Here is a 14565-nt window from a genome sequence, read left to right as displayed (position 1 = left end):
CTTTGCAAAATATAAATATAGGTTCTGTTCTGTTTTATTTTTTGCTAAACATTTTTTGTTAAAATGGCGGTGCTTCTTACAATACGCTTTTACGGTAGCTTTCATGGGGGTTGGTAGGATATTTTGTTCAGAAGAGGTAGTAGTGGGGCAATGCTGTGGGTCACAGGCCAGTAGAAGGGAGTGTTCGGTGGTGTGGGGGCTTCACGGACATTTTGTGAAAGCCCAGAGCACCTGCCCTTTCAATGCTTTTCAATGCAGTGGGCTCCAAGAAAATGGTATCAAGATCTCAGGAGATGAGATCTCGGTGCCAAGATCTCAATGTGTGCATGCGCCACCTCCGGCTGCCATTTTCCCTGAGTCCACTGCATTGAAAAGCATGGAAAGCGTGAAGGCTCTGGACTTTTACAAAATGACATGGGTATCCCTCACACCGTTAAAAACGCCCTCCTACCATCCTGGGACCTGAAGCATTGCCCCATATCTGCATCAGCGACCCTGGGACTCAGACCCACCACAACCGGTAAGCTACGCTGGGATTATAAGGAGCACCCCAATTTGCAAGAAAAAAAGTGTGTCTTACAACTCAAAGAATATGGTATAATAGTAGAGACATCCAAATAATTTTTATAGGGATACTTCTGCCTACAGGAGAGAGGGGTAGTTTACACCAAGAGTTCATTTTCAAAGAAAACTAGGTTCTGGATTATTTGAGATAATGTTACCTATCCTTGGAGCAATGTGAATAAATACAAAAAATCCTCTGATATCAGCATCTGCAATTCAAAGAGCAAGGAGTCAGGTGGCAATGAGTCCTGGTGCATGAAATTCGACTTGCTCCAATTTATAGTTAATCTTAATCTCCATCCAAACTCTCGGACAGTTGACATAATAGAGCCTCACAGATTTCCTAGTAAAATCCACAAAATTGGTGAATTTGTATCTCATCATATCCGCTTTTCTGTAGTCCTAATTCTTGCTTCTTATTGTATGGCGATTTGACCAAGTCTAAAAGCCAAGGGCAAAACTCCATGGCATGCATCATAGCTGTTAGGGCTGGTGGAACGCACCGAGTAAATATAACGTTAATAAAAGGTGCGTTCGCAGCCCGGGGTCCATCGTGCAGGAGTGGAAACTGCTGTTAGATAATGGCGGCACTATATGGCAGTACTATACCAGAAGAGACACGGGTTCCATCACCCGGTATGTACAGAAGCGAACTCTGTTGCTTCACAGAGTCGCAGGGAGTCAAGGAAACGCTGTGCCCTGTTAGCAGTCACAGGGTGCAGCAAATGAATAGTAGTGGGATCCCTGCAATTCACCCCCACTATGCTGGTGATTAATCCCACTCTGATCCTCGGTGGCTTTTGAGTCTGCGCCTGAGGATGCCCTGAGTCAGATGCAGAGATCAAGTAGGAATTCCCACCTTACACTGACCAGTAGTCAGGAGAAATAGAAGATAGTCACACAGAGTGCGTACAGCGCCGCACTGACGGTCACTGCTGGTTTGACACAGTACAGATCATGCTCTTGCGGATAGATTAGCCCTGTCAGGTGCTAGTTAACTCCAACATTCGTGAGCATTCAACATCACAAGGAATGGGAATGATTAAGGAGCAATCACCAGAACACGCATACAACCACACACATGATAATAGGTTTATACTAGCGCATGGCTGTGCGGCCATGCAAACCTTTTATAGCTGTAGCTTTCCAGTCCAAGTGGACCAATAGAAGCCGCTACAGGGCCTGAGCGTGTGACCCCCGACCCTCAATGAGAAGTCTTCCCTTGGGCATGCTCAGAAGGAGAAAAGCAGGACTTAGTCCCAGGAGTGCCTGCTCGCCGCTGAACAGTACTGGTTATTATGGCTGAACCTGGAAGGGAAGCAGTAACCAAATGAGCAGTATCTGTCTGAGCCAGACACTGGGACCGACGTCTCTGCTGAGCAGGTTCCACTGTGGCTGGAGGAGAATGAGAGACCGCAGCGGAGGTGGATCGAGATTCCCCCTGTGCAGCGGCGGGAACTCGACACCTAACAATAGCCCACGTGTATTCTCACTCATTGCTGTAAAAGCTTTGGCATTGTCAAATGAGCCCATAGCCATACACCCCTCTAACTCATCTTTAGCCCTTAGGTTCAAATATAATGGATGTGTATGGATGTGGACCTATTGGGCCCAAAAACCCATCTGATCCTTGTGTATCACCTGTATAAAATACACTATTAAACTCCTGGTGAAGGTTCTGGCACAGAGGATTAACATTAATTGTCAGCAGAAATATAGGGTGGTAAGATTCTGGTGCAGCCATTTTTTTGCCCAGTTTAGGAATCACTGCATCACACATGGAGTCAGGAAGCAACCTCAACCTGAGTTTCTCACTATAAACCTTCAGTAGGTGAGCAATGACAACTTCCTAATGTTATTTTTATAAATTTCTCCTCAACTTCATGGGCCTTTTTATCAGTAAACATGCTTAAGGCTTCTAACAACTTCTCTTGTGCTATCGAGCCCTCTAAAAGTGACCTTTGATCATTTGTTAATTTAAGCAAAGGAATATCGGCAACATAATCCTCAATATCTGTGGTTCCTTAGTCTAATCATGAGATATAAATGTCAGAATAGTATTGTTCTGCTTCCTGTGAAAGTTCCATGATCAATTGTATTTCATTTTATTATGTTGGAAGCCTTCTGCTCTTCAGCCACTATGGCAAGGAAGTGATCTTCTGGTCCTTATTCAAAAAATATTTGTTTTATGAAAAAACAATTATACTCATCCTTAGGGATCTTTCACATGTCCGTGTCTGTGTATCTGTGTGTACATTTGTTTAATGCGTTTGACATACATGTGGCAATTGTGTATCACATGTAGCAGCATCTGGGAATCAACGGTACAGTTCGCACTGTTCCCCGGCCTAGGAGACAAGAGTTTCAATGGAATGGGAGTAAGGTGCGTATCACTGTGTTTGTTATTTTTAAATAAAAAAGGAAAAGTGTGTTATGCTTTTATTTCAAATGAACGCCTTTATATTTGCCGTGTGCTTATTTATAATGTAACTAAAGTATTAGAAATTGCTTTTCATGAATCCAGTAACAGCGAAGAAAAATCACTTAAACACACTAATATTGCCTTCCTAAACTCTATCTCTTAGTATTGATACAGAATTAAAATAAACCAATGTGAATATATATCAGAACACAGAAAAATCTATTGCTTCATCATATATTTCTTAACCAACAGAGTTTGGCAATTTGAAGAAAATATAAAGAACGGATCCCTTATACTGAACTACTAAAGCACAACAGAAAATGTCATCAGAGATAGGCACCCAGAGAAGGGTCTAATAATTAGGACTGTGTTCTTGTATAGATTCTCCAATACTTCACTTATGCAAATAGGTAAGATAAGGGCAAGTCAGTACATTAAAATATTACGGTAGATAATAGCATCTTTTTATCTGCATCAAATTGATAAGGTATTTCCTTTGCTGTGTAATTCACTGGACTCTCATCTGGTTAGGAATAAGGCGGTTTCTGTCGCTGGAACTATTGTGCTCAAGGTAAACAATAGGTAACCCTAAGGCCCACAAGACTCCTGCCCTGACAAGGGCAGTTCACAGCTAGCTTTGCTAGCCCTACAGGAGACTGTTCTTATTATCTAATATTTGAAAGTACATACTTGCCCTTACCTATCTCTGCTGTTGTAATATGTTAATCTGGTTTGAAGATGCCGTCATTTGCTCAATATGTGTGTGAGCTTGTTGACCACTGTCATAGATCTGCAATACTAAATCTGGTCGGTGTCTATTGAGAATTTACTTGACTCAGTGTCCATCACTGTGGAGGGTCAATAACTGATAATTAATATATTATTTTTTTTATGCGGTCCTATGTGTTGATTTAAATTACTTCTAGGTTCAAAGTTAAGTTTTAATAAATTCACTATTTCTGCTATTACCTAAAACACAACAGAACCTATATTTGTATACCTTCTCTATAGCAATTGTGGTGCAGTGACCAATGTTACAGCCAGGGGGCGCTGTGTGTGCACTTCAAGATGCACTTGGAGGCAGAGTTATGATGAAACAGTGACTGGCAGTGTTGTGAATGGCCGATATGTGTCGCAGAGGGAGTCTGCGTGGTAAGTCTTATGTAACATGGTTGTCCTGGGACCTGTAGTCCTTCAAGAGTTTGTGTAATGTTGTATAATAGTCAAGGGAGACTTACTAGGCTAGTTGTGTGAGATGGGCGGGACAAACTAGCCACACAGCCACACTCCCACCCATAGGAGTGGTTAAAAGGTGTATAAAGTGACCAGGGTGTGGGTCACATGTTCCTGTGAGGTTCCTGTGTATGGAGCCGTTTGTTCCTGTGCAAGGTCCTGGATGGTCAGTGTTGGAGACTCCTGGGAGTGGAGTTGTCCTGGAAACACTTAGAGACCATAGACCTGGACGGTCAGTGTTGGAGGCTCCTGGGAGTGGAGTCGTCCTGGAAACACCTAGAGACCGTAGACCTGGACGGTCTGTGTTGAGGACCTGGGACTGACGTGAAGTCAGCTTGAGGAGTGGAACTCCTGAGAGGTGACCCCAGACAAAGGGACTATAATATACGGCAGAGAAGCCTATCTGCTACGTGAACTGACTGATGTCCTAATATGTTTCGTGGCTGTATTGAAATGGACTGTACCCTATCTGGTTTATGTGGAGTTAAATAAACCATATGGACAGATTTGTGTGAAAAACTGTGCCTGTCTATGATTATTCTGCTGCCAAGCGAGTGATCCCCAAGACCTGTAGTGGGTGAAATGCTACAATTGGTGTTTTGAATGCGGGCAAAGATGCAAGGAGCACATGTTGCAGCGCTGGCTGGTCTGAGCCAGAAGGGTGGATGGTCTTGACAACCGTGTGTAAAACTGACCGGGGTCAGTGAGAATTGTTTTTGGTGGGATACCTATGAGGAGAAGAGGGATCCGAGAACCTGTTTGGCAATGACAGGTAACAGATGGAGATCCGTGGTGTACTGACCGGGGTCAGAGTGGAAAAAAGAGAGACATTGTGTCTGGGCACCTCTGAGGCCAAGGGGTGTCCAGGAACCCGTGAAGGTTGCCAAAGGGTAACAGTCTGAAAACCGTGTATTATGCTGTTCGGGATCAGTAAGAAACTATGTTTGGTGTTATGATCCTTAGTGGTTGAGGATCACAAATTACTCCAGCTAAGTAACAAACATAGGACAAGCTCTAGGGAGGTGGCAAACTGGACTGACCACAAATCTGAACCTATCCAAACACACTAGAAGTAGCCGGTGAACGTGCCTAAAAATCCTAGACGTCTCGAGCCAGCCTGAGGAACTAACTACCCCTAGAGAGAAAGAAAGACCTCTCTTGCCTCCAGAGAAATAATCCCCAAAGATATAGAAGCCCCCAACAAATAATAACGGTGAGGTAAGAGGAAGGCACATACACAGGGGTGAAAACAGATTCAGCAAATGAGGCCCACTAATACTAGTAGATAGGCAGAAAATAGTAAAGGGGTCTGTGCGGTCAGTAAAAAACCCTTACAAAATATCCACACTGAGATTTCAAGAACCCCCACCCCAACTAACGGTGTGGGGAGAGAAACTCAGTCCCCTAGAGCAACCAGCAAGCGAGGAGATCACATCTTAGCAAGCTGGACAAGAAACATGATGATGCTGATAATCAAAAAATGAACGGACAAAAACTTAGCTTGTCTTGGAGAGGCTGGGAGCAAGGTAATCACAAGGAATCTGAAGAGCACTGAATACATTGATAGCAGGCAAGGAACTGAGTATCCAGGTGAGCTAAATAGGAAACCAACCAAGGATAACGAACCAGCTGATGCAGCCAACCTGCAGAAAGACAACACTACACAGTACCGCTTGTGACCACTAGAGGGAGCCTAAAAATAGAGTTCACAACAGTACCCCCCCCCTTGAGGAGGGGTCACCGAACCCTCATCAAGACCCCCAGGGTGATCAGGATGAGCCGCGTGGAAGGCACGAACCAAATCGGCCGCATGAACATCAGAGGCGACAACCCAGGAATTATCCTCCTGACCATAGCCCTTCCACTTCACCAAATACTGAAGCCTCCGTCTAAAGATACGAGAATCCAAAATCTTCTCCACCACGTATTCCAATTCTCCCTCGACCAGCACCGGAGCAGGAGGCTCAACAGAAGGAACCACAGGTACCACATACCTCCGCAACAAAGACCTATGGAACACATTATGAATGGCAAACGATGCTGGGAGATCCAAACGAAAAGACACCGGGTTAAGGATTTCCAAGATCTTATAAGGACCGATGAAGCGAGGCTTGAATTTAGGAGAGGAGACCTTCATAGGAACATACCGAGAAGACAGCCACACCAAATCCCCAACACGAAGTCGGGGACCCACACCGCGGCGGCGGTTGGCAAAGCGCTGAGCCTTCTCCTGTGACAACCTCAAGTTGTCCACCACATGGTTCCAAATCTGCTGCAACCTATCCACCACAGAATCCACCCCAGGACAGTCAGAAGACTCAACCTGACCCGAGGAAAAACGAGGATGGAAACCAGAATTGCAGAAAAAAGGCGAAACCAAAGTAGCAGAACTAGCCCGATTATTAAGGGCAAACTCGGCCAATGGCAAAAAAGTCACCCAATCATCCTGATCAGCAGAAACAAAACATCTCAAATAAGTTTCCAACGTCTGATTAGTTCGCTCGGTTTGGCCATTAGTCTGAGGATGGAAGGCCGACGAAAAAGATAAATCAATGCCCATCTTAGCACAAAAAGTCCGCCAAAACCTGGACACAAACTGGGATCCTCTATCAGACACAATATTTTCAGGAATGCCGTGCAAGCGAACCACATTCTGAAAAAATAGAGGAACCAAATCGGAGGAGGAAGGCAACTTAGGCAAGGGCACCAAATGGACCATCTTGGAAAAACGATCACACACCACCCAGATGACAGACATTTTCTGAGATACTGGAAGATCCAAAATAAAATCCATGGAAAGGTGCATCCAAGGCCTTTTCGGGACAGGCAAAGGCAAAAGCAAACCGCTGGCACGAGAACAGCAAGGCTTAGCCCGAGCACAAATCCCACAAGACTGCACAAAGGAACGCACATCCCGCGACAAGGAAGGCCACCAGAAGGACCTAGCCACCAAATCTCTGGTACCAAAAATCCCAGGATGACCCGCCAACACCGAAGAATGAACCTCGGAAATAACTCTGCTGGTCCATCTATCCGGGACAAACAGTCTCTCTGGTGGACAACGGTCAGGTCTATCCGCCTGAAATTTCTGCAGCACTCGTCGCAAATCTGGGGAAATGGCAGACAAAATCACTCCCTCTCCGAGAATACCAACCGGCTCAGAAACTCCCGGAGAGTCAGGCACAAAACTCCTAGAAAGTGCATCAGCCTTCACGTTCTTCGAACCAGGCAGGTATGAGACCACGAAGTTGAAACGGGAGAAAAACAGCGACCAACAAGCCTGTCTAGGATTCAGGTGCTTGGCAGATTCGAGGTAAATCAGGTTTTTGTGATCAGTCAAGACCACCACACGATGTTTAGCTCCTTCGAGCCAATGTCGCCACTCCTCAAATGCTCACTTCATAGCCAACAACTCCCGATTACCAACATCATAATTCCGCTCGGCAGGCGAAAACTTTCTTGAAAAGAAAGCACATGGCTTCATCACAGAGCCATCAGAGCTTCTCTGCGACAAAACAGCCCCTGCTCCAATCTCAGAAGCATCAACCTCGACCTGGAAAGGGAGAGAGACATATGGTTGACATAAGACTGGAGCTGAAGAAAACCGGTGCTTCAGTTCCCGAAAGGCCTCCACGGCCGCAGGAGACCAATTAGTCACATCAGAACCCTTCTTGGTCAAATCCGTCAAAGGTTTAACAATGCTAGAAAAATTAGCGATGAAACGACGGTAAAAATTAGCAAAACCCAAGAACTTCTGAAGACTCTTAACAGACGTAGGCTGAGTCCAGTCATGAATGGCCTGGACCTTGACTGGGTCCATCTCCACAGTAGAAGGAGAAAAAATAAAACCCAAAAAGGAGACCTTCTGTACTCCGAAGAGGCATTTTGAGCCCTTCACAAATAAAGCATTAGCACGCAGGACCTGAAACACCATCCTGACCTGCTCCACATGGGACTCCCAATCATCAGAAAAGACCAAAATGTCATCCAGATAAACAATCATAAATTTATCCAGATATTCTCGGAAGATGTCATGCATAAAGGACTGAAACACAGAAGGAGCATTAGAGAGTCCAAAAGGCATCACTAAATACTCAAAATGGCCTTCGGGAGTATTAAATGCTGTTTTCCATTCATCTCCCTGCTTAATGCGCACAAGGTTATACGCACCACGGAGATCTATCTTAGTGAACCAACTGGCCCCCTTAATCCGAGCAAACAAATCAGACAATAGTGGCAAAGGATACTGAAATTTGACTGTGATTTTATTCAGAAGACGATAATCTATACAAGGTCTCAAAGAACCGTCCTTCTTGGCCACAAAAAAAAATCCTTTACCAAGAGGGGAAGAGGATGGGCGAATATGTCCCTTCTCCAAAGACTCCTTTATATAACTCCGCATCCCGGCATGCTCTGGTATAGACAAATTAAAAAGTCGTCCCTTAGGGAATTTACTACCAGGAATTAAATTTATAGCACAGTCACAATCCCTATGAGGGGGCAGGGCACTGGACCTGGGCTCATCAAATACATCCTGGTAGTCAGACAAAAACTCAGGGACCTCAGAAGGAGTGGAAGAAGCAATAGACACCAACGGAGTATCGCCATGAATTCCCTGACAACCCCAACTTGACACAGACATAGCTTTCCAATCTAAAACTGGATTATGAGCCTGCAGCCATGGCAGACCCAAAACGACAACATCATGCAAATTATGCAGAACGAGAAATCGAATCACCTCCTGATGTACGGGAGTCATGCACATGGTCATTTGCGTCCAATACTGAGGCTTATTCTCAGCCAATGGCGTAGCATCAATTCCCCTCAGAGGAATAGGAAATTCCAAAGGCTCCAGGACAAAACCACAGCGCCTGGCAAACGACAAATCCATCAGATTCAGGGCAGCACCCGAATCCACAAAAGCCATAACCGGGTAGGACGACAAAGAACAAATCAAAGTAACAGACAAAATAAATTTAGGCTGTATCGTACCAATGGTGACAGGTTTAGCGATTTTTTTTAAACGTTTAGAGCATGCTGAGATAACATGAGTAGAATCACCACAGTAAAAGCACAACCCATTTTGACGTCTATGACTTTGTCGCTCAATTCTGGTCAGAGTTCGGTCACATTGCATAGACTCAGGTCTCTGTTCAGAAAATACCGCCAAAGGATGAGCAGATTTGCGCTCCCGCAAACGCCGATCAACCTGAATGGCTAAAGCCATGGAATCACTCAGACTTGTAGGGGTGGGAAACCCCACCATAACATTCTTAACGGCCTCAGAAAGACCTTCTCTGAAATTTGCAGCCAGGGCACACTCATTCCATTGAGTAAGCACCGACCACTTCCAAAATTTTTGACAATACACCTCTGCTTCATCCTGACCTTGAGAGATAGCCAGCAACGCTTTTTCTGCCTGATTCTCAAGATTAGGCTCCTCATAAAGCAGTCCAAGAGCCAGAAAAATGCATCTACATTAAGCAATGCAGGATCTCCTGGCGCCAGAGAGAAAGCCCAATCTTGAGGGTCGCCACGCAACAAGGAGATAACAATTTTAACTTGCTGAGCGGAATCACCAGAGGAACGAGGTCTCAGAGACAGAAATAACTTACAATTATTTTTAAAATTCTGAAACCTAAATCTATCTCCAGAAAACAACTCAGGAATGGGTATCTTTGGTTCTGACATAGGGCTATGAATAACAAAATCCTGAATACTTTGCACCCGTGCAGTAAGATGATCCACACTAGAAGTCAGAGTCTGAACATTCATGTCTGCAGCTGAGCTCAAAACCACCCAGAGTTCAAGGGGATGAAAGAAGCTAAACAGACTGCAGCAAAGGAAAAGCGGGAGAAAAAAAAATGTACTCAGGTCTTCTTTTTATCCCACTCCTGCGATGCATCAAACACTTTTTTGGCCTGCTATACTGTTATGATCCTTAGTGGTTGAGGATCACGAATTACTCCAGCTAAGTAACAAACATAGGACAAGCTCTAGGGAGGTGGCAAACTGGACTGACCGCAAATCTGAACCTATCCAAACACACTAGAAGTAGCCGGTGAACGTGCCTAAAAATCCTAGACGTCTCGAGCCAGCCTGAGGAACTAACTACCCCTAGAGAGAAAGAAAGACCTCTCTTGCCTCCAGAGAAATAATCCCCAAAGATATAGAAGCCCCCAACAAATAATAACGGTGAGGTAAGAGGAAGGCACATACACAGGGGTGAAAACAGATTCAGCAAATGAGGCCCACTAATACTAGTAGATAGGCAGAAAATAGTAAAGGGGTCTGTGCGGTCAGTAAAAAACCCTTACAAAATATCCACACTGAGATTTCAAGAACCCCCACCCCAACTAACGGTGTGGGGGGAGAAACTCAGTCCCCTAGAGCAACCAGCAAGCGAGGAGATCACATCTTAGCAAGCTGGACAAGAAACATGATGATGCTGATAATCAAAAAATGAACGGACAAAAACTTAGCTTGTGTTGGAGAGGCTGGGAGCAAGGTAATCACAAGGAATCTGAAGAGCACTGAATACATTGATAGCAGGCAAGGAACTGAGTATCCAGGTGAGCTAAATAGGAAACCAACCAAGGATAACGAACCAGCTGATGCAGCCAACCTGCAGAAAGACAACACTACACAGTACCGCTTGTGACCACTAGAGGGAGCCTAAAAATAGAGTTCACAACAGTTTGGGCTGTGTTAAAGCCGAGTGTGTAACAGACCGGAGTCTGTGCTGTACTGACCGGGGTCAGTGAGAGACTGTGTTTTTTTTTCCTTAAATCAACTTGCTGTGGATCGGCGGGTCCACGAAGTCTGCGGTTGAGCCGTGCAGCGCGGTTGCAGCAAGAGGTTCCACAGCAGCAGGAGCTGCAGTGGCGGTAGCAGCAGCTTGTGATCAGCACCCGGAGGTGCCAGTGATTTGGGACTGCAGCAGGAGCTGTAGCAGTGTCAGCAAGAGCTGGTGAAGTATTGTGTGGAAAAAAAAAATTGTGCTCCAGGTTGTGCAGACTCTTAAAGGGCCAGTGCAAGCCCAGGGACATTCTGGTGCATGGTGCGAACTGGTGCCTGAAAGTACTGTGGGGAGTCCACGGGGTGTACCCCAGGGAAGGGGTGGTGTCTCTAATAGGGTGGTGTCCCAAAAAGGGGGTGGTAACACAAACAGGGATGGTTGTTAAAAAGGGGTGGAGTCCCAAAAGGGGGCGGTATCCCAAAAGAGCGTAGTTGCCCAAAAGGGGGTGGAGTCCCAAAAGGGGGTAGTGACCCTAAAGGGGGCAGAGTCCCAAAAAGTGGCGGTAACCCGAATAGGGGTGGCGGAAAAAAAAGAGGCGGCGGTGACTGCATCATTGGACTGTAGCCAGGGACAATGGTACTATGCATGTCCAATCTGCCATAAGAACTACCCTCCTGGTGAAAGGCTACGTGGGTGTGTTCTAGAGTTAAACGCAGTAGTAGAAGAGGTATTTGGTCTGGTCGATTCGGGGAGCTCGAGGATCTTGGTAAAGTCTGCGGAAGATCAATTTGTAAGGTCTGAAAAGATCGAGGTCACCTGCATCCATGGGGACACTAAGGTTTATTCAGTGACCCGGGTGTACCTTGAGACGGTCAGGGGCTATTCAAATCTTGAGGCCGCCATAGTTCCTAACCTACCTTGTTCGGTGATAGTAGGCCAGGACTGTAAGTTATTCTAAGACTTGTGGGAGGAGGGTGTTCCTCTACAGCAGGAGGATGGAAGTCTAATCACTGTTGCAGGGGCATACGTTAAGTCAGTAATGGGTCCCAAAAGTGGCAGGTCAGACATCGGGGTGACCAGTGTGAAGGGTTCATCTGCCCAACTTACCAACATGATGTCCCCTGACGTGTACCCCAAAATGACTGACAGTGGTCTGGTAAATAAAACCTGTGAAGCTCACACCCTGTTAGAAAGGAACTTGAGGGTTCACCGTACTGTGGTGTGTGACACAAACTCCAGGGGTGACTGTGACGTGTCATTGTCATTAGCAACCGCTAGGACTGAGTACAGTGGTGTGCTGATAGAAATACTGACACAGGGGAACGACAGTGCTACACAAGGTGACGTCAAGATTGCGTGGGCAGCCATACCAGAAAATATGACCTGTCTAAGTGGCGACTGCTGGTTCCAGGATAACCAACCGGGTGGTGGTGACTCCCATTTAGACAAGGATGCCAGCGGGAAAGAGTGCAATATAGCTGACTCAAGTACAAGTGGCAAGTCTTCCTCCCAGAGACGTAAAAGAGGAAAAGGGGCTGAACAAATTGCACCCGGTGAGAAGGTTGATAAAAAGCAGGTCCAGGATCTCGCTAATGAGTTGTCTCATGAGAAGCAAAAGGTAACAGATTTACAGGCCGAGTTAAGGCATCTGAGACAAGCAGCTGAGCACCGGGTACATGAACTGGAGAAGGAAGTTTCTGAGCTCAAACATCACCTGTCAACCTGGCAAAGTGTGAACAAAGCCTTAAGGGAAGATGTGGAAGGGCTCAGAGAAGCATTAAGTGGTCTTCTGCAAGAGAAGAAGGTGCTGGTCAAAGACACACAGCAGCAGTACCAGAGTGGTAACAAGTAGTGTTGAGCGATACCGTCCGATACTTGAAAGTATCGGTATCGGAAAGTATCGGCCGATACCGTCACAGTATCGGAATCCAATCCGATACCGATACCCGATACCAATACAAGTCAATGGGACTCATGTATCGGACGGTATTCCTGATGGTTCCCAGGGTCTGAAGGAGAGGAAACTCTCCTTCAGGCCCTGGGAACCATATAAATGTGTAAAAGAAAGAATTAAAATAAAAAATATCGCTATACTCACCTGTCCGACGCAGCCGGGACTTCAGCGAGGGAACCGGCAGCGTTGTTTGTTTAAAAATCGCGCTATTACTTGGTTACGTGAATTCCCGGCTTGTGATTGGTCAGGTCGGCCATGTTGCCGGGACGCGGACCAATCACAGCAAGCCGTGACGAAATTACGTCACGGCTTGCTGTGATTGGTCCGCGTCCCGGCAATATGGCCGCCCTGACCAATCACAAGCCGGGACGTCACGGGAGGCTGGAAACGCGCTCATTTTAAAAAGGGCGCGTGTCCAGCCTCCCGTGACGTCACGGCTTGTGATTGGTTGCGCCGCGATCAACCAATCACAAGCCGGGAGGCTGGACGCGCTCATTTTGAAATGGGCGCGTGTCCAGCCTCCCGTGACGTCACGGCTTGTGATTGGTTGCGCCGCGATCAACCAATCACAAGCCGGGAGGCTGGACGCGCTCATTTTGAAATGGGCGCGTGTCCAGCCTCCCGGCTTGTGATTGGTTGACCGCGACGCAACCAATCACAAGCCGTGACGTCACGGGAGGCTGGACACGCGCCCTTTTTAAAATGAGCGCGTTTCCAGCCTCCCGTGACGTCACGGCTTGTGATTGGTTAATGGCGGCCATGTTGCCGGGACGCGGACCAATCACAGCAAGCCGTGACGTATTTTCGTCACGGCTTGCTGTGATTGGTCCGCGGCCCGGCAACATGGCCGCCCTGACCAATCACAAGCCGGGACTTCGCGTAACCATGTAAAAGCGGGAATTTTAAACAAACAACGCTGCCGGTTCCTGCGCTGAGGTCCCGGCTGCGTCGGACAGGTGAGTATAGCGATATTTTTTATTTTAATTCTCTATTTTACACATTTTAACATTAATGTTGTTCCGATACCCGATACCCGATACCACAAGAGTATCGGAATCCCGGTATCGGAATTCCGATACAGCAAGTATCGGCCGATACCCGATACTTGCAGCATCGGAATGCTCAACACTAGTAACAAGGTGAAGCTGCCAGTGCCCATCCTGGCCAGGGATCTGGAACGTCTGAAGATTAATAAACAGCTGCAAAATATAAGATGGCAACCACTTCCAACCCAGGGTATGGAGATACGAAAAGATACCCTAAAGAATAGAAGAGTCCAAAGAAGTGACTCCTCTGTTAGCTCAGGGCTGAGTGACCGAGGTGGGAGACCTGGTAGCAGACGTAGTAGCAAAGGGTCAGACTCAGACCAGACAGTCAGCTCGACTGTAAGTGGGTTGTCCAAAAAGTGTCTGCTGACACAGACTGTTGGGGACTCAAGGGTTGAAGCCCAAGGCTGCCAAACTGACCACTGGGGGCGGGGGAGGCCTATCAAAGGTGACGTTGGTTCCCGGTATCAGAACCCCAGGTTTATGTCATGTGTCCACCCCGATAGGGTTGAACAAAGTGGGGAGGTATGTGGTGCAGTGACCAATGATACAGCCAGCGGGTGCTGTGTGTTCACTTCAAGATGCACTTGGAGGCAGAGTTATGATG

This window comes from Ranitomeya variabilis, chromosome 3 (genome assembly GCF_051348905.1).
Source record: "Ranitomeya variabilis isolate aRanVar5 chromosome 3, aRanVar5.hap1, whole genome shotgun sequence".
Taxonomy (NCBI): domain Eukaryota; kingdom Metazoa; phylum Chordata; class Amphibia; order Anura; family Dendrobatidae; genus Ranitomeya; species Ranitomeya variabilis.
The sequence above is the reverse complement of the archived record's forward strand: the minus strand, read 5'-3'. Positions refer to the sequence as shown.